The sequence below is a fragment of the Somniosus microcephalus genome, chromosome 1, assembly GCF_052327205.1.
Source record: "Somniosus microcephalus isolate GS21.2 chromosome 1, FLI_Smic_1.0, whole genome shotgun sequence".
Lineage (NCBI taxonomy): Eukaryota > Metazoa > Chordata > Chondrichthyes > Squaliformes > Somniosidae > Somniosus > Somniosus microcephalus.
This window is the reverse complement of record NC_140987.1, coordinates 355,160,521-355,182,194: the sequence shown is the minus strand read 5'-3', so window position 1 is coordinate 355,182,194 and position 21,674 is coordinate 355,160,521. Positions and strand designations below refer to the sequence as shown.

Genomic DNA, 21,674 nt, shown 5'->3' with positions numbered 1-21,674 from the left:
GACCCGACTACAAAAGCAGTATAATTTCCCCAAAGAGGCGGAGGCAGACATGGAAACAGCCATGACCTCTCTGGTCAAACAGTGGGTATTGAGACCAATAGCCACCCATGTAAACTCTCCGCTGTGGCCGGTTAAGAAACGGGACAGCTCCTGGAGAGCCACGGTGGGCTATCGGGTACTCAATAGAAACATCCCCGCCTGTGCACCCACGGTCGCAGCTGTTGCCGACCTCATTGGAAGTATTCCAGCCTCCGCGACCACCTTCACGGTGCTGGATATTTCCAAAGGGTTTTGGTCCATCCCTCTACGGAGAGAGGACCAGTACAAGTTCGCCTTTACGTTTAAGGGCCAACAGTACACCTGGAACTGCCTGCCACAGGGGTTCCACAATAGCCCCAGCATCTTCCACCAGTGTATGGCAGATTGCTTAAAAGGCTTCAGCCAACCCCGACAGTTAGTCCAGTATGTGGATGACCTGCTCCTATTCACTGATGAAGGAGAAGAACACGGTCCACTACTGGCTGCACTGCTGGAGTTGCTCAAGCAGGAAGGTTTTAAGGTAAACCCCAAGAAGGTACAGATCGGCCAAAAGGAAGTAAAGTTCCTAGGGCTGGCTGTACGAGCAGGGGAAAGGGCCATAGATAAAGCCAGAAGGGAAGCAGTGCAGGAGTTAACAGGCCCCCAATACAGTGACAGGAGTGAGATCTTTTCTACGGCTGACAGGGTACTGCAGGGATTTTATTGAGGATTACGCAGACACAGCAGCCCCTCTGCTCTGACTCCTACGCAAGGGAGTGGAGTGGGTTTGGGATGAGGGTTGCGAGGCAGCATTTGTAAGCCTCAAGCAAAATCTGCAGACCGCACCAGGTCTAGGGGCCATTGATGGGGAGAAAGAGTTTTTCTTGGAGGTAGCAGCCAGCAGGGACAGTCTAAGTGCAGTGCTGCTCCAGGAGCGGCACGGTCAGCTGAGACCAGTGGTTTACTCCTCCAGGATACTCATGGATGTGGAAAAGGGCTATTCCAACTGTGAGAGGCACCTCCTCGCCACTCACTGGGCTGTGAAAAGATCATTGATCTTCACAGGCACCTCGCCCATCACCCTCCTCACCCATCACACGCCCACCCAGATGCTCCTAGATGGGAGAATTAAAGATGGGACAGTGAGCAGTGCCCGCATCGCTCGCTGGACCCTGCTTCTCTCCCAGATGGATCTAAGGGTGAAAGGTCTCTGCGAGCCGAAGCTCGCAGCCAACATGATTTATCCAGGGATGGCCCACCGGTGTTCTACTGAAGGGGTATGGGAAGTCAACATAGGTTTTCGGGCCGGGATACACCCCACAGGCCGCAAAATCTATGTGGACGGTTCCAGCACAGTATCTACTGGGAAACGACTCACAGGGTGTGGAGTTTATGACCCAGGGGCAGACATTGCCCTGGCAATTAAACTCCCCAGCACCATGAGCGCCCAGCAGGTTGAACTGTCCGTGGTAGTGTACGCGGTTACACACCCAGAGAAATTACCTACCGCATACACGATTTGCTCGGACAGCATGTTCACGTGCAATTCGTGTACGGAATACCAGGCCATCTGGTCCCGTCGGGGATACACCTCCGCCGACGGGAGACCTCTGGCAATCAAGCCTCTGCTGGAGAAAATCATGACAGCCGTAGGGGAGGAAGGGAAGGTCTATATCCAAAAGGTTAAGGCCCATTCGAAGACAGAACCCATGAGGGAAACCAAAGGGCAGATGAATTGGCCAAGCAGGGAGCTAGGGAAGGAGAGTTTTGGGACCCCTACCAGACAGGTTCGGTAGCCGCAATCCGGGACAAGGGAGGTACACAAGGGGTAGCTTTGGTCCCGGACCTAAAGCTGGCCCAGGTACGGGATCCCATCCTCAGAGCCATCTTGAACGCGCTCACAAAAGGGGAGAAAGTAGAGGGCCTATACGGTACAGCAGCCATCACCGTCAAAGAAGGCATGCTGTTCAGGGGGGAGCAATGGGTAGTGCCGCAGCAGCACCAAAGGGAATTCCTCCAACTGGCCCACGAGGGTCCAGGAGCGGGGCATCCCAAGCCTGAGGCCACCTGGCAGCGGGTGGAACAGGCAGGCTGGTGGCCAGGACTGAGGGAACAGGTCCGCGAGTTCTGTGCCAGCTGTCTGGTGTGTGCTGCCAATAACCTGACCCCCAGAAAAGGAAGGTATCTTTGGGACACACCAGGAGGGTAGAGGGACCATGGCAGTCGATCCAGATCGATTACATCGGGCCCCTACCCACCGCCCAGGGAGGCTACAAGTATTGCCTAGTCCTGGTGGATGTGTTCTCAAAGTGGGTAGAAGCTTTTCCCTGCTGTACAGCTACCGCATTGGGTACAGCCAAGATCCTGGTCAGGGAAGTGTTCTCACGATGGGGACTCCCACAGTATGTGGAGTCTGACCAAGGGAGTCACTTTACCGGACAGGTCATGCAAGATACCCTCATGGTACTCGGCATTGAAGGGAAATGGCACGTCGCCTACAACCCACAGTCATCGGGTCCTGTAGAGCGTTTAAACCGCACTATAAAAAAGCTGCGCAAGGAGACGGGAGGCTCACCCAAGAAGTGGGTAGAAGTCTTACCGTTGGTCCTAATGGGGATCCGAGCCAGCCAGTCAAAAAGCACGGGGTATTCCCCACACGAGCTGATGACTGGCAGGGTTATGCGGACCCCCACCCATGTGCTAGCCCCGGTGCTCATGGAAGGTCAGCTCAGAGAGGTGAACCGGGACAGCTTTGTCAGGAATCTGTTTGAACACCTTAAACAGATTCACTGGCAGGCTGCTAGCAACATGGGAAAGCAGCACTGGAGTAACTGATTGCTGCTAGAACCAAACAGGCACCACGAGTGGGAGATAGGGGATCAGGTCATGGTAAGAAACTTTGCCCGGTTGGGAAGTTTCGAACCATTGTATATGGGGCCGTACAGCATTGTGGACAAGGCAAGCCCCATGGTCTATGCCATCAAGATGCCCCGCCGCACAAAGTGGTTCCACTTTAATCAGTGCAAGCTGTTTAAGACTGAGAGTGGAGAACGGCCAGCAAGGGTTAACCGCATTAAAGCTAGAGAGCAGCAGCCTGCAGCTGTGACAGACTCACAGACTGCAAAGGTGGGGGCAGTGACGTGTGTCACTGGAGAGGCCCTCCCACCAATTAAGTGGGACTCAGGTACACCCCCAGTAGCCAGAGCCTTAAGGAGGTCTCCTCGCACACCACAGCCTAGACTACCGTGGTCACCAGAGTATTATTTTAAATGGTCCAGCCTCAGGAGAACCCTTAACAAAAGGGGAAAACCCAAGGTCAGGGATAAGTCTAAGGATACAGATCCCCAACCTGCCGCCTCCAAAGGTGAGGGACTCACAGGAGAGGTAGCGTTGGGCAGAGAGAGAGAGAGAGAAGCGTCCCCAGCCTGCGGCATCAGGCTGCGGGGAACCCACAGGACAGGATAGGGACTCGGCAGCCACACAGAGAGGGGTAGTGTGTTGCAGCACAGGAGGGCACACTCCCCCGATTAACTGGGTGTCAGGAAAACTCCCAGGTCTTTTAAAGACTCGTCGGGTCCGGTGGCACAGGTCACCTTACGCCCAGGCGTACAAGCTGCCCAGATTCCACAAAAGGTACAGGCCTAACAGGGATTAGCCTGGCCGTCTGGAGACGGGCAGATGTGTATAGCTTTCTGAAGTATTTTAAGTGTTGTAGGGGAGCATCTTTTACCTGGTCTACGGTAATTTACCTTCCTTTATCTGGTTTACGGTAATTTACCTGGTCAAGCAGCCCTTTTTTCCACTGCACTGAGACCAATACCAAAACAGCGGTTTCGAATCGCTAAACCCACTCTTCCAGTTCTGACTGGAGGAACTTATAATTAATGATATATTAAAAACGGACAAATGATCTGGATGTGAGAAAGTCAAATTTTAATAACTAAATAAACTACACCACACGATCAAAGCAAAATTGCTTAACGGGGAGGCAGACGGCAAAAATGAGGGATAAATGGCTACAATGTAAGTCTTGCAATCTTAGCAAATTCCCTTAAATTACCACCCCTCTAACTCCTTACTAGATTGTGGAGGAGCTCGCCATCTACTTCCATGAGGGAAGGTGGCCAGGGTGGCTGGGGTCTAACTTGACCCATTACTCCAGCCAGACCGGGTTCACTTACGGGGAGGCCTCCATCCCGTGCCCCAGGGTACAAGTCGTTGCTACAAGGGTCAGCGTCACCGAGGGGAAACGTGTGTGTTTGACATGTAAGGGACAGATTCCTTTGGATAAGTGGTGGTGGCTCAGAAAGCTGAGCAAGGATATAGGAAACCCCGCAGTCGACTGGGAACGATTGGGGAACAATACCCACCGAACGATTACAGGGACCCGAGGGGGACAGTGTGTGTGCTGAGACAAGTGGTGGGAACCGGATCAGGGGATTTATGTTTGTATCTGGGGGTCAGAGAAGGTCTGCCCCACAGGCATATCCATCATTTTCCACCAGCAATGGCAAGATGCCGGGGAGGGGATGGAGTGGGATTCTAGCATGCGTGCACGATCCCACACTCCCCGATTCCAGTCAATGCCACTGAACTTGTAACCCTCTCCCGAAAGCCCCTGCCCACATCACGGACTATAGTGCAGAGGTGTCCTACCACCACCAAGGGACCAGGGAATGGGTTAGTCCTAGTGCCAACCGATAAGTTACTGTACCAGGGGGTACTCTATGCAGTGGCCTCAGTGATCCTGAACTTGACTGAGGTGCACTTACCTGAGTGATGCCCTAAGGAGACAGAACAGTTGTTCCAAGCCCTGTTGAAGGAAATGTTTAGAAATTTTATGAATTCGACTTTGCCAATATAGACAAAGCGAAACTGTACGGTTTACATCCCGAGCATAATATGGGCGCAGGGAGACAAAGAAGGGGAACCTGGAATTATATTTTTACAGCTTATAGTACAGGGTCCTCAGTAATAAACAGTCTAGACGATATAGAGTTACAATCCTAGATAAATGGTTTAAAGACCCAGTTAAGAAAACTCGTAACAGAGGAGAACACAGTGGTCGGCTCAGAGCTACATGAGGACCAGGCCATGACGGTCCATTTAAAAGAGATAATAGCTGAGCTGGAGAGACACGCCAAAACAGTAAATGCATTCATACGGGAGGACAGGAATGCTTCGGATCAAGCTGCACAGAATGAGGTGTGCGTGCTATACGGGGCATGGTTGCTGGGCGAGGGCTGCAGCAACCTAGAGGATTTAAAACACGGTTTAGTCCCCTCCTGGATTAGCAACAAGCACCTCGCAGCCCTCCACCCATTTAGTAATTCGTTGAGCCCGTGTCAGCTCCGCCTAGCCTCGGAAGCCTACCCTGTCCCAGTGGATCATGGACGCTCCAATCACACTATCATGGGGATAGTAGTTAGGATGCCGGTCATGGGTGGGACAGCCCGACCCGCACCGGTATACAGGGTGGAGAACATTGGGATCATTCAAGGGGGTGCACACGTCCGCTTTGCAGAGGTCCCACCTTATGTCATAAAGTGGGAGCACGCTTTGATACAGACCTCTCCGGGTGTCAAAGCCGGGGAGCACACATAATACTCTGTCCCCAGCACTTGAATGCCTATTCGAGACCACAGTGCGGGTTTAAAGCTGCTGGCGCACAACCTGTGAACTGTACCATGGAGGTAATGGCACAAGGCCATGTTTCCCCACAGCTAGCATTCATAGGGGGTGGGACATATTGTGTCACCACAAGTGCACCCCACTACCGGCATGGACAGCACAGCCAGTGTCCGATGAGTGACAGCAGTTTCTGTTTTAAACCCGAGGCAGAAGTTCAAGTAGCCCAGGAACGGATTGTACCCATCCCTGAACCCTCAACTGTTCACCTCACTGTCAGGGAAAACATCACCAACCTGCAAAATTACGTAACACATTTCGGCTATGAAATTCCCCCTCTACCAGAACATCTTACCGCCCTATTAAAAGCAGTGGTCATCTCACAGAAACATTTCTATACATTAGAGCAGAAGACAGTCGAGATAGGGGCCAAGATCTTTGATATTGTAGTTCCACCCTGGTGGGATATTTTTGAAAATATAGAGGTCCCTTCTTGGATTCGACTGGCTTCACATCTTTTAGTAGTTTGCCAGCTGTGTACGAAGTGCAAAGGAAGGGACCAGATGCTCCGCTCTCAACATGAGGGAGCATGGGACAAAAATGAAGTCTATGACCAGGTATAAAACCAACCTTGACCGTTATTAAAAATAAAGTTTGATGAGTGTGTGTGTCATTTATTTTCTTATGTGTACGTGATATTTTTCTAAGTGGTGCAGGGGTGTTGGACCCCCTCCGTGCTTGGATGTGAATGTAATAAAAGTTTTGTACCTGTTAAACACTACACTTAAAAGGGAACAAGAGAGTGTTTTGTTTTGGGTTTTAGTTTAGGTAATACAGGGGAAGGTTGGCTCCCGAGGATCAGAAAATTTTGCTCACAACTGCATGATACTATAGGGGGGTGTGTAAGGCTCGCAAAATTATACAAGTTCCCCCAAAGTAAGGAAAGAAAAGATATTGGACTGTTTGAAATAATTTTGGGCCAAAGGGGCTTAAAATCAAAACCCCAGGAAGATTTGGCTAGTTTTAAAAGGCATGTTCAGGCCTGTGGAAAACTGTGACAAAGGGGAGGTGGGATGGGCCCCCGAAACACAGACAGTTTAAGTATTGGGTCATCTGGGAATGTTCTGGGCCACCCCAACCTTTCTACATAAAGAAAATTAAAACTGTTCCCGCCAAAACTCACAGAGCCACCAAGAACATGAATAAAACAATACATGCCAACAGTCAACAAAAGAGAACCTGGCCCCAGCAGGAAAAGACAATCAAACAGCAGTTTAAAACCCATCAGAAAGATTTCCAGAACGCTTTATACATTTTAAACTGATTGCAAGGCAATCCCAAAACCAGTTAAAAGCCAATTAAAGATAGATGGACCATCCCCGAAGCTCGTTGAGAATTTAAAACATTAAAAATAACGAGCCCGCCAAAATTTAACAAAAGAACCAGAGATTTGGCGGTCAGATAAGCCAGGGCTCAAAACAGTATAATTGCGGCCTGCTTGTTCAGTGAAACAGCATCAGTGAGTCATTACGCAGAAAGAAGGCCCAAGTTCAGTACAGGAGAGAAAGTACGGTTCAGAAAAAAAGATATCATCATCACCGTACTTAGCCGGAGAATCGGAGACTTGAAGAAAGAAGAACGAAACAGAAGGAAAAGGAAATCATGGCAACCAAAGGCCTCAAGAAACCAACAACTACCAATATTACCACCAACCAGGTAATACTGGGCCACCGCAACCAACAAGAAACCAACCACTGAGAGGTCGAAAATCACAAACTTGTTTCCACTCTACAGGCTAGTCTGACTTACCCCTGGGTAAGATTTGACACAAAAGACCCTGAAAACTTTACCTAACCAAAGAAAATTGGGCACTTACAGCTAACCGCATCAGCGGACAGACCAAGACTGAAGACCCAACGCAGGTGCAGTCTTCCACCACGTCCGGGGTACGGCAGGCCCCAACCGCCACAACTAAAGAGAACCCCGAAATCGCGAATCTCTACAATGTCAAGAAAGTCGTTTGGTGCGCATTTCCTGGTCCTCTGGTTTTCAACCTAGTTCGGATAGTGGGGTTGGGAGGGTAAGGGATTTTGTCTATTGTAATCCTCCCTCGCATATTCCGAGTGTTCCCCCTTTTTAGAGTATAAGATTTATTGTATTGTATATTTTCCTGTCTCAAAATAAAAATCTCAATTCTTTTGACCAACTCAGGTGTCTGTTGCAATTTCATTACAACCCCCAAATAAGTCCAAAGTCTAGAACCAAACGAGTGGGAGCGATTTGAACTGCTCAGAGAGTCAGAGGTAAAGCTGACCATACACACCACCCCTTACACCTTACCAACATAAGAACATAAGAAATAGGAACAGGAGTAGGCCATTTGGTCCTTCAAGCCTGCTCCGCCATGCAATAGGGTACCTCAGGGATCAGTGCTGGGTCCCTTGCTGTTTGTGATCTACATAAATGATTTGGAGGAGAATGTAAAAGGTATGACCAGTAAGTTCGCAGATGACACGAAAATTGGTGGGGTGGTAAATTGCGAGGAGGAAAGCCTCAGGCTACAGGACGATATAAACGGGTTGGTAAGATGGGCGGAAAAGTGGCAAATGGAATTTAACCCTGAAAAGTGCGAGGTGATGCATTTTGGACGGACAAATAAGGCAAGGGAATACACAATGAGTGGTAGGACCCTAGGAAGTACAGAGGGTCAGAGGGACCTTGGTGTGCATGTACATAGATCCCTGAAGGCAGCGGAACAGGTAGATAAGGTGGTTAAAAAGGCATATGGGATACTTGCCTTCATTAGCCGAGGCATAAAGTATAAGAGCAGGGAGGTTATGATGGAGCTGTACAAAACGCTGGTAAGGCCACAGCTGGAGTACTGTGTGCAGTTCTGGTCGCCTCACTATAGGAAGGATGTGATTGCATTGGAGAGGGTGCAGAGGAGATTTACCAGGATGTTACCTGGGCTGGAGCGCCTCAGCTATGAAGAAAGACTGAACAGGCTGGGGTTGTTTTCCTTGGAGCAAAGAAGGCTGAGGGGGGACCTGATTGAGGTGTACAAAATGATGAGGGGCATAGATAGGGTAGATAAAGAGGAACTTTTCCCCTTAGTAGGGGGGGTCAATAACAAGGGGGCATAGATTCAAGGTAAGGGGCAGGAGGTTTAGAGGGGATTTGAGGAGGAACTTTTTCACCCAGAGGGTGGTTGGAGTCTGGAACTCACTGCCTGAAAGGGTGGTAGAGGCAAGAACCCTCACAACATTCAAGAAGCATTTGGATGAGCACTTGAAATGCCATTGCATACAAGGCTATGGACCAAATGCTGGAAAATGGGATTAGATTGGACAGGGCTTGATGGACGGCGCAGACACGATGGGCCGAAGGGCCTCTTTCTGTGCTGTATAATTCTATGACTCTATCTCCACTTTCCTGCACTATCCCATATCCCTTGATTCCCTTAATATTCAAAAATCTATCGATCTCTGTCTTAAATATACTCAACGACTGAGCCTCCACAGTCCTCTGGGGTAGAGAATTCCAAAGATTCCCCACCCTCCGAGTGAAGAAATTTCTCCTCATCTCAGTCCTAAATGGCCAACCCCTTATTCTGAGACTGTGACCCCTGGCTCTAGGCTCCCCAGCCAGGGGAAACATTCTCCCTGCATCTACCCTGTCAAGCCCTGTAAGAATTGTGTGTGTTTCAATGAGATCACCTCTCATTCTTCTAAACTCCAGAGAATATAGGCCCAGTCTACTCAATCTCTCCTCATAGGGCAATCCCACCCATCCCAGGAACCAGTCTGGTGAACCTTCGTTGCACTCCCTCTATGGCAAGTATATCCTTCCTTAGGTAAGACCACCAAAACTGTACACAATACTCCAGGTGTGGTCTCACCACGGTCCTATATAATTGCAGTAAGACGTGTTTACTCTTATACTCAAATTTTCTTGTAATAAAGGCCAACATACCATTTGCTTTCCTAACTGCTTGCTGTACCTGCATGTTAACTTTCAGTGATTCGTGTACAAGGACACCCAAGTCCCTCTGAACACCAACATTTCCCAATCTCTCACCATTTAAAAAATACTCTGCTTTTCTATTTTTCCTACCAAAGTGGATAACTTCACATTTCTCTACATTATATTCCATTTGCCATGTTCTTGCCCACTCACTTAGCCTGTCTATATCCCCTTGAAGCCTTTTTGCATCCTCCTCACAACTTAACATTCCCACCCAGCTTTGTATCATCAGCAAACTAGTAAGCAACAGCCTGACATAGTCATATTCACAGAATCATATCCATCAGCCAACATCACCATCCCAGGGCATGTCCTGTCCCACAGCAGGATAGACCCGCGAGAAGTGGGGACACAGCGGTATGCAGTTGGGTGGCTGTTGCCCTGGAAGAGTCATGGCTTCAGATCAAAGAATGCCAAGCAAACTTGCTGCTGATCACTACCCACTGACCACCGCACCACCCTCCACCCCAATCTTCCACAGCTAAATCAATAATGAATACTCATTCATGCTGAGCACTGCTTGGAGGAAGCACTAAGGAAAGCGTATTTGCTAGACTGGGCCCGGGCCAGGTGGTGAGGGAACCACTGGCCAGGACACTTAATCAGCACCACTGCCACTAAACACCTGCTCCCTCAATTTAGATTCAGATAGCTTTTCTCCTTGTCCCAAACCCCGTTGCTTCAATATTTTTTTCTAAAATAACAGTTTGACAACATTTACTGTGATAACCAGCGACAATAATTGATTTGAGAAAACACACTCAAAATGCTCCAAATTAAATATCTGAAATTTGAAAATAACGAGCCTCCAGGTAACCAACAATCTTATGCCCTCAATTAGAAAGTTGTTTGATTTGGAAGGATCACTTTGTTTTATTCTGGATAGGGTCCTGTCATTTACAGGTTCTTGGCTCAAGCAACTCAGTCAATCAGAGTGTAATGAGCCATCAGCAATGATTGCACACATATCATTGATAATGGTGACTACAAAGCAGCAAAGGAGGAAAAAATCAATGAGAGGGAAAGGGAGAAGGAGGATGAATGGATAAAGATAATAAACAAAAGGAGAAAAAAACATACCCACTATTAACAGTACAGTGAGTAAAGAGAATTATGTGCATTACTCCAAGATCAGGCAACCATGATGCAGAAGCACAGAATTTTGATTCATGTCAACACTGTAGAGAAATAACCTTTTATTTCATTTCAATAATTACAGAAAAAGCTATGGGGACTGAAGGTCCTGGTGGACATGATTTGTCATCCAACAGCCCTGTTATTAAAAAGAACTGAACAAGAAACTATTAAATTGGCAATGTGAATGTCACATGACCCTTAATTCTACTGACAAAATAGAGTCAGCACTGAAATCTAAATAGAAACGACAGAATACTAACAGTTCTTAAATATATGGTGACCTACTAACCAAAAGTATTTGCCTCTGTTATATCACTATAACAATAAAGAGGATACTCTGACCACTGAAACACAGAATCTACTTCATGAATGAAGTCGACTCAAGTAATTTTGTAATCAATGTGTGATATAAAATAGCAGGTCTATTTGATATCAATTTTATTTTACTCTACCTATTGCAAACACAAAATAAACGTTAATAATTCCCACTTACATGTAGCAACTTCACTTCCATTCAAAAGGTTTTGTCCACTATCTTGAAAATCTAATTTGCAGAAGCTAGTTTGAAATTGCACTGAGGTAGTTATAACTGCCGGGTTTTTTGTGCAACTACTGTAAGTTTCTAGTGCTGCAACATTTTAGCATTTTAGGATTAGAAGAACATAAAAGTTAGCCATAATGTTGGACAGCAGTAGGGGCAATTTTCCAGTTTCAAATCCTTCCAGAATATGACAATTTTAAAATATACTTAGTATGGTAGTGTAGTGGTTATATTACTGGACTAGTAATCTGGCAGCCTGGATTATTACACGAGTTTAAATCCTACCATGGCAATTTGAGAATTTGATTTTTTTTTTAAATCTGGAAATAAAAAACTGCTATGAGTAAAAGTGACCATGAAGCTGTTGGATTGTCATAAAATCCACACTGGTTCACTTTAGGGAAGGAAGCTTGCCGTCCTTACCCAGTCTGGCCTATATGTAACTTCAGTCCAACCTCAATGTGGGACTGCTCTTTGAAGTGACTATTCAGTAGTATCAAACTGCTAAGCAGCTTCACTACAGACTGCAGCAGTTCAAGAAGGCGGCCCACCACCATCTTCTCAGAAATAATCAGAAGAGATTTACTAGAATGGTACCTGGGATGAGAAACTTCAGTTATGTGAAGCAACTGGAGAAGCTCTCCTTAGAGCAGAGAAGGTTAAGAAGAGATTTTATAGAAGTGTTAAAAAAATGAAGGGTTTTGATAGAGTAAATAAGAAGAAACTGTTTCCAGTGGCAGGAGGGTAGGTAACCAGAGAACACAGATTTAAGGTGATTGACAAAAGAACCAGAGGAAACATTTTTTTTTTTTTTTTTTATAAACACAGTGAGTTGTGGTCTGGAATGCACTGCCTGAAAGGGTGGTGGAAGCAGATTCAATTATTTATTTATTTATTTTTTTTTAATTCGTTTATGGGATGTGGGCGTTGCTGGCAAAGCCAGCATTTATTACCCATCCCTAGTTGCCCTTGAGAGAAGGTGGTGGTGAGCCGCCTTCTTGAACCGCTGCAGTCCATGTGGTGAAGGTACTCCCACAGTGCTGTTAGGGAGGGAGTTCCAGGATTTTGACCCATCGGCGATATACTTCTAAGTAAGGATGGTGTGTGACTTGGAGGGGAACTTGGAGGTGGTGGTACTCCCATGCACCTGCTGCCCTTGTCCTTCTAGGTGGTAGAGGTCGCGGGTCTGGGAGGTGCTAACGGAGAAGCCTTGGCGAGTTGCTGCAATGCATCTTGTAGATGGTACACACTGCAGCCACGGTACGGTGGAGGGAGTGAATGTTTATGGTGGTGGATGGGGTGCCAATCAAGCAACATTCAAAAGAGAACTGGATAAATACTTGAAGGGGAACATTTACATGGCTATGGAGACAGAGCAGGGGATTGGGACTAATTGGATAGCTCTACCAAAGCGCCAGCTCAGGCACAATGGGCCGAATGGCCTCCTTCTGTGCTGTATCATTCTATGCTTCTATTCTCAGAGCAACTAGGGATGGGCAATGAATGCTAAGGTGGAAACAGGATAGCAATGTCAATTTATTAAAATATACTATTTTACAGCACTGGCGTAATTGGTAAAGAAATCCCTGAATAGGTTATGCATATCGAAGTCCATTACTACAGCAGTAGTGTCTTTTATGTGGGAAATCTTAAGGTTTTTTTTCAAAAACAAAAATGGGCATCGGATCAAAGAAAGAAATATTAAGGCAGGTGACTAAACGCTTGGCCAAATAAGTGGGTTTTAAAGAGGATCTTAAAGAGAGAGAGTTCGAAAGGTTCAGGGAGGGCACTCCAGAGCTTAGGGCCCAGACAACTGAACGAACGGCCACCAAAAATGGGGAGAAGATAGTGGGGGACGCACAAGAGCCCAGAGTCAGAGGAACAGTGAGTTCTCAGAGGGTTGGAGGGAGTTTCACAAAAAGCAGAAAAACAAGACATCTGACTCATGTGACCTGCACTACAATAGTGAGTACAGGAAACTTTTTTTTAATCTGGCAGCGACGGGACCGGCATGCTGCCGGTTTATCAAAAAATCCGGATTACACAGAGGTATAATAAAAGGTACGCGAGCCCCGTACACGGCCACAGATCCAGGCATCCCTGTTGCATAGCAACAGGTGCAGGAACCCCGGTTACACGGCCACAGATCCAGGAACGGCCACTAATATGAAGTAAAACTTACCTGAACCTACTCCTGAATTTTGCCGGTTAACAGAGTTTTCCGGTTATTTAGGTGCCGGTAAATCGAGAGTTTCCTGTAGTGTGTTTCATCAGCAAATGCAGCTCCGGTTCTGTTCAATACCACTGACTGCCAGTAATTGGGTACGATAACCATTCAACTGTAAGGATTTGTTACACCCCCACCCAGTGGGAAAACTAGATATTACAGCAGCCTAAAGGTTGAGCTGAAACTGGTGGAATTTTTAAATTTAAATTGTTAAAAGTTTAAGTGCCGCGGTGTCCCTCTGGATTGCCTACAAATTTGAAACATTAGAAAAACCCAACAGTCTCCCCCAGTGGCCCAGCTGGCAAATTCTCCACCCAATGTTGCACTAAGCCACACAGGAAAAAAAATCACCAGCTCCATCCTCAGTCTGTACAATGTTAGGTGTTACACTGGCTTTAACACATCTAAGCTGTGTGGCAACCCTGGCTGAACGGGACTTCAGCCAGAGTTGCCACACTTGTTGGCGAGAACACGCAAGCAGGTGTCAATTTTGGGCAGGATCGGGCTCAGCAGTGATGCCTCCCTAGTCAAGTAGCTTGCCCATGCCATTACATCTGGGATCATGCATAAGAAATGGTTGAGGAACTCTGTGGTGGGTGTTACCCATGGAATCTTACTCTAGCATGAGTCAGCACCTTCAAGAGAAGAGGTGCAAAAATAGAAGGGTCAAAAAAAAAAGCAGCTTTCTTCCCACATTAAAAGAAATCTCTGCAGCATTCGGACACTAGGGGCTGGATTTTACTCACCGAGACACGTTGGGGGCGGGACTGCTGGCCTCCGAGTTCCAGTCCCGCCCTCAGCGACGTCTGACGAACAGACGCTATTTTGCCCTGACTGATCTTGCTAAGCCCGCCCTGCAGGCTTGCTGGCCAATTAAGAGAAAGCCGGTGTCAGATGATGTTAGTGGATGACTCTTCATCTGCCGTTTTTTTTTTATAAAGGCACATGAACCATAACTTTTTGACAGTGTTTCTTGACAGCACTGAGGTGCTGTCAAACACTGACAATCACTGTACAAAGGTGAGCCCTTGCACCCAGGCTCTCCAGTGACTCTCTCCTTAGGATGAACAGATGGCAGCTGCAGGTGAGGGTGCAGAAGCGATCTGTCACTTCTCCCATTGAGGTAAGGCCACACAAACACTTCACAGCTCGTCACCTGCAGAAACATCTAACCACATTAAAAATTACTTTCACAACATGTCCTTACCTCTGAAACTAGCCAGTGTCCCATTGCTTCCTTCACACCACTTCTGCAGCTGTCATCCAAACACCGACATAACAACAGACCCACAGCACGCCTCACTTACCCTGGTGTGGTTCCCAGACATCGGGAAGCCTGCAGCAGCAGTCGAAAAATGGGAAAAAGCCTCTTAACTGCCTGTTAACTACCTGCTAACAGGCAGTAAAGTGGCTATAATCCTCTTCCCGCCGCTAGGAGTCGGGTCCCTGCGTAAATCGGGGGCCCGTCTCCCAGGATGATTGGTTGGAGGCGGGTTGGGAGCGGGTTTGGGACCCGCTCCCATTTTGGGGGATTTTCCCAACAATCCCGCCTCCTCAGGGCTGGTAAAATCCAGCCCTAGTAGTCAGAGCTCTATGTGCATGATCCAAGAATGCAAGCACACAACTCTGCTTCGTTTGCTCAGAGAGCAGAACAGTATAAATTGGTCCTCTCCCCTCACACCATTCTCGAAGGAATGCCATCCTCAGCACCATCTTGCAGTATTATAGGAAGATAAAAAAAACAAAATCTGAGTTCAAGTCATCCGTGGCATCCCTGGTGATGGCACTGGAAATGAGACTGCCTGACTATGTGTGGGAAGCAAGATTGACTTGCTGCTTAATAGACCTACCAACAATCAACACTTTCAGGAGATGGGGGGAGTGAGAGAAAATTGACATGGGAAAAGAACTACCCATAACTATTGCACCTTTTCTTTCAGGAACACCAAGTTTAGATTACAGCTCTTCAAAAACTGCACACATTTAGTTTTTTGGAGAAACCATATTCTGCAAGCTCCCACAGCTGAAAAAGCAAAGTATAAAGTAGTCTATTTTGTTATAGTAATAACCGAAGCAATCAGTGGTTCCCTATTAAGAATCCTCTAGTACCAGACAGGTGACAGAGAATATTCAATCCCACAACTGAAGGTCATCATATTACTGAGATTTCACAGTAGGTCTCAACACATTTCTCAAAACAGCACTAGGTTGTTCGATGTTAGTTCAATATTAATGATATGTATGAAACATTCTATCCTTTTTCTGGATGAAGTATTTAGTACAGAATATAAAGAAATAGTAAACACAAAACAAGTCACAGCTCACTGCCAACAGGAGATTCAGAGGCCACATTATACTGCAGCATCCACATTGAACTGAGACGTAGGCCATAAACCAAGACTTGTAGAAGGGAACAAGTTTATTTTTGGGATCTCGTTTTTGAAATCCTACTGAACACCCTGTCAAGTGAGCAATACAGGTAGAACACAGAAGGTTACTCAAAAATGCAAGTAATGCTCAACAGTGAGGTTAGATCTGGGCACTGGTTATGTATCATAATCGCGTACTTTCAATTTATTATTGAACTTGTAAACCAATTAAATTTTCTGTAAAGTATGCTAGAGACATTTGAGGTGTGGTTATAAATTGTGGGGGTGATTTTCCCTGGATGCTTTAGGCACTAAAGAGCCTCGAGGTGGCCAAGTTGAAACAGCGGTTTAGCGCAAGATGCCATCTTGGTAAAGGAGTTGAAGTTTGCGCTAGGAATGGCCACCCGGAGGATGGTTAAGCAGCTGATTGCCACTTAAATTGCCTGCTGCCACTCATTAAGGAGGCTGCATGGCATTTTGGTGGCTGGCACTTGACCCAACACCCTCGCCTAACAGCGACAAGCTGAGTGGGAGTAATCCAGTCGTTGCAGAGGATTTCAAGTGCTACTTAAAGGTATATCACCTTTTACTGGTCACTTGCTGCTGGAGGTTTGAAGAGGACTTTTAAGCCACATCGGGAGACTTCAGCAACACTATCAACATTTATTCTGGAAATTATCTGAGGACTTCACCTAATAAGAGTGAGTGCTATGCTATTCTACCTTATAGGAGTCACCAGGAGAAAGGGAGTGTTTGGTCATCGGCATCTTGCTAGGGGTCCCCTTGGTCTGCAGGAGGAATGGGAGGAGGACATGAGGTCAGGCAGAGCAGCACCAGCTGCTGGAGGAGAGGGGGACAGGGGGGCAAGGTGGACTCTTTCCCCCCTGCGGGATCCCCCTCCTCCTCTGAACCTCCTCCACCAGGACCTCTAGTGCTGTGTCAGAGAGCCTGTACGCCCTCTCATTCGGTCCCTGAGCCATCCTGAAACCTGCCGCTGTCAGCCAGCCCACTCCACACCTTCAATGGAAGGGAGTGCGTGGAGCTCATGTATACTGCGCCACGAAAATTGCGTCTAATCAGCACTTGAGTGTTAAACCTACAGAAGTCTGATTTAGCACCTCCAGGCAAGTTCAAATTATGGTAATCAACAATTAGGCCCAAAATTGCATGCTAAAACCAGACTTTCAAACAAGCGTCTTATTAGAACAACCATTTAGCGCCTGTTTCCACTTTAAGGTGGTGTTTGGTGCTGCCTGACAAAAGAACAATGCATTGAAAGACCCTCTACTATACAAGTGGGGGCCTGGTTATTCCCTTCCCCAACTAGCTGAACCCCATGGACCACTTTCAAGTTGTTATCTTGACCACCCACCCCCCCCCCCCCCAATTTGCGTATTGTTTCCTCCAGCACATGCTCAACTGTACCAATGATCCCAATGTATTTGTGCAAGGGCAAAACCGCAGCCACTTAGAATATATGTATGTTATATACCAAAAAGTCACTAGTTTAGAATTCTTTTTGCAACGCAAATTTAAAAATACATCAAGATTCAGATTTCTGCTAAGCCTTGGCAAACCGGTTACAGAATCGGATTAGGCTTGCTGCAGATATTAGCGTCGAGGTGCAGGACAATTCTAGCGGTCCTGACTGCTTAAAACGGTGAATCTTAATAACTGCAAGAAAAACAAAAGTGCATCATGCCTCTATATTAACACTGGATTGGTTAAGGACAAGGTGACTTTGCTTTTTTTGACTAGTATTTGGCCTCAGATCACATCCAGAAGTGTTGCTAATTTTAGTAGGTAAAGCGCATGTAAATTTCCTAAATCCTGTTCCAAGCTTCAGATCAAGTTGCAAAATGGTAAACCAATACTGTAAAATGTATTCGCCCCTTAGAACTCTTTCCAGGTCAACTTGCGCATCACTGGAATTATTAAATGCTATATGACTTTTAGTAAATTCCCTGAGTGCACATTAACTACTTTGAGAAGCAATCAGACATTCAACAATAGCTTGGTGAATACAGAGATTAAGAGTATCAAATGGCAGGTTTTCATAACGTCACACTAAAGCTGGGTAAAATGCATTCCTTCTGTCAATAATGTATTCAAGGAGTGTTAGATCATCTAAGCAAAAAAGAAGTTACTGCATACAAAGTCCATCAGTCAGTATCAGTTTTCAGAATAATACATGGCATAAGAATCCAGAGTCTGCATTTAGCAGAGATAGATTTTTAAAACATGGGCCACTTGTTCAGTCTTTTCTGCCACCTAGTGGCATTTCAGAGAGTTAACAAATACAGTACAGCTGAAATTCTGATGCTGCAATCAAGAACATTACAAAATCCCTGATCAGTTGACTCAATCGCAAAGTTCAGCCATTTGTTTAATGAAGTTTAGACAAACATGAAACCTTCTACAACAATTTGGAGATTGAATTGCTTTTATCTGAATAAATAATAAATAAATTGTCACTTTCGGTGTCAAAAGATGCAAGGTTAAAGTGGCAGCATAGCTGGTTGATGGAAGACCCTGGATAATGGAACAAATAAACTTCAGAGAAAATAGAGCAAGAACAATTATTGGGGTTAAACAGAAGCCAAATCACACTTCCTTTTTAGCGCATAAATGCAATGTCAACTTGGCAATGAACCAAACAAATAAGGGAAATCTCAAGGTCAATGCCCAGTTTGTGCTGTTTTCAGCCAAGACTGGGGTACTGCTATCGACTTCAGGGCCCCTGGACAACAGAAGAAAAAATTAGCCAGAATTCTCGCTTTGGATCATTATCCCAGCAATCCTTGTTGGAAATGTTCAGTAAGAACAGATGTTAACAAATTCCAGGTCTGCTCTGGATATTGTGTTAGGTTCAGTGTCACCAGTCCCTCCCATAAGTGGAGCCCATGTCCCTTACAATCAGCAGTTTGCGTGTACTGCCTAAGATCTAGTCCTACGATAGCATGACTCGATATTGTGACACTGAAAACCCCTCATTATGCAAACTAGATACTGTAATCTTGCATGTGCAATAGGTGGACTGATTGAAGCTTTAGTGTGATAAGGCCAAATGTAAATCAACAAGCTGGCTTATTTTACAATTGTTAAGTGACTGGGCAGAGTAACATTTATAGTAAATCACACTGTACTTTGACTGAATTTCAGTATCACTTCTCAAAGAAAATGTCATAGCAACACTGACTGTTAGCAGGCTAAATATTCAATGTTCTGGTAAAACATGACAGATGGTAAGTGTAGCCTGCTTGGGAGGACAGGGGACTTTAGACCCATGGTTCCCAAAGCTTTCCACCACCGGCAGTTTTCCTTGCCTTATGTAAGGGGCTGTTGTAGACTAATTGATAGAGACTGATTGCCATGGCATAGTTAACAACTCCATTATTCCTGTATCACGCGGCTACCAGGATGGCAGAAGGTAAACGAGATAGACCTTAGGAATTGCTGGATGAGAAAAAGGCCATGTTCCTCAGAGAAAAATAAAGGGGAAATCATTTAAAGAAGAAACATTTCCTTTAGATTTCAAGAATCTAAAAATCTAAGAAGAAATGGGCACTCCAACTTTAGGACTATGAATAATTTATACTGTACACAATTTTTTTTCTGAGCCATAACTTCAAATATTAATTAAACTTGCCTCTCCTATATAGGTAATAATTAATGACGGGGTCAGTTTGCTGGTACCAGCAGTCCCAGGTATCTTGTCTAATTGTTTTGGTTCATCCATGAAGAATGACCAAAGTGCTGGAAGACTATTCAAGCATAAGGAGCATCACAACCAAGTCGAATCCGGTCCTCATCTAACATGCACGTGCATTTTTCAGGAGGAGTGACTGGATAATAAACAGAAGCAGGAACTCTAGCTAACTGATTTTACCCTCCCCACCACAGCAGAAGGGAAACCAACTGCAATGCCCTTTTACTGGAATTTAAGATAAAAATACATTTTAATTCTTATTTTCTTCCATACTTCCACAGGAACTACTCAAACTAACATCAAAGTGCAGTGCTTCTGATTGGAAGAACCCATTCTCAATTGGCAACCAATGAATGAAATGAACTGTCCATCGTTCCATCTACGTTGGATACAGGAAGCTAAGTTCTTGGTGGGCAAGTGATGTGACTGGATGAAAGAGGGAACGAAAAAAATGTATCTCCAATTAAAGGCATCTTTTGCAAAAGCAAGACATTCCCTCTAAATTTGAAGCTGTCCCTGCTGATTTTTACTGCATAACTCAGCAAGCACATGTTAAGGAATAAGATAGCAGTTGCAATCACCATTTATAAACCTGAATGGTACCAAGCTAAATGAAAGCTTGCGTTCATACTTATTTGAAGCATTGCAGTACATGCACAATTAAATCAGCTGCATTAAAGTCACAAAATGAGGACAGTCTCAGTCCAGTTCCACAGCACAAAACTGACCCTAATTTGACACTATATTGGTAATCACAAAAAATGTCAATGATGCAGAAGAAGCATCCTTCTGAAATTGGGGCCGAGGTGCAATGCTCGGACAGGCCAGAGAGAGCTGTACCCTGTATCGAACTACGCAACACCTGATCGGGGAGTGATTTATGCTGACACCAGATACCTGCCATTTGAAGTATTCCATTCCACAGCACTATCATTCCTCATCTTGATAAACATACAAAAAACATTTTTAAACTGGTGTAACGATAAATCAGGCCTCACATGAAAGTGGGTATCCTTTCATTAACTATCCCTTTAAATAAACTACACATTTTAATATATTTTCCGTAGCTATTTTATCAATACTATATAACTGCACATATCCATACTGTCTAATGCACTGCTTATATTCATTCTATAAAGGAATACACTTTAAAGTCTTTATCAAACTCCCCCACTGCAAATGTGGGGCTTTTAATTAATTATTCTATATAATTAAAATAGGCATTTACACTTACAACAGCTAAGTATTGCTCGATACCTTGTCACAAAGTAAATGTCTGTAATTCTGGTGCTCTTCCTACCAGGGATTAGGCTAGTTTGCTCCAGTAGGCAGATTCCTAGCTGCTTGCTATGTCATAGGCCTCAGATCTGTTCTGTGATGAAGGTCTTGCTGGATCAGAGAAGGAACCAGAAATTTGTGATACATATTGCATCACCTTAGATAGTGTTAGGAAGTGTCCTGCCTTCAATGACATAGTCTGCAAGGAATGGTGTATCATTGGTCAAGAATTTAAGTTAGCCAGATACCATGAAGTTAGGGGTCTGATATTAACAATAAATTCAAGCCTATGGTAATTGCCTGCTCATCAACATTCATATAGGTAGACTATCCTTTATCCGAAAACCTTGGGACCAGCTGTGTTTCGGTTTTCGGATTTCGGAAGGTTTTCATCTCTGTATCTGACAACAAACACTGTTGCTTAGCAACAGCTTGTAAACACTCGGGCCCTGCCTTGGAAGCATCTCTGAAGCTGTTGCTAAGCTACAGAGACTCTTTCCACAGCCTGACTGTTTTTAAAAAAAAAAAAATGCTAGGGGAAGAAAAAAAATGCTAGGGGAAGGAAAAAACCTAACAAAAACGGCTGCTGATTTCTGCCGTTAGATTGAGGTTTCCGGCTCCCCCTGCTCCGTATCTGAATTCCTTGACTTAGCGGGAGTCTGGGGCTCGACTGCCACCGCCAGTTGTGGGAAAGCAGATATCGGCTGACTCCTACACGAAGCTGGCCCGTAAATCAGGTCCGGG

At 45.6% G+C, this 21,674-nt stretch overlaps 1 protein-coding gene across 2 annotated transcripts in view; it reads right to left on the bottom strand.

Moving 5' to 3' along the window:
* LOC147124982 (succinate--CoA ligase [ADP-forming] subunit beta, mitochondrial-like) overlaps nt 1-21,674 on the bottom strand; it is a 48,459-nt gene that overhangs the window by 11,617 nt on the left and 15,168 nt on the right. The window lies entirely within an intron of this gene.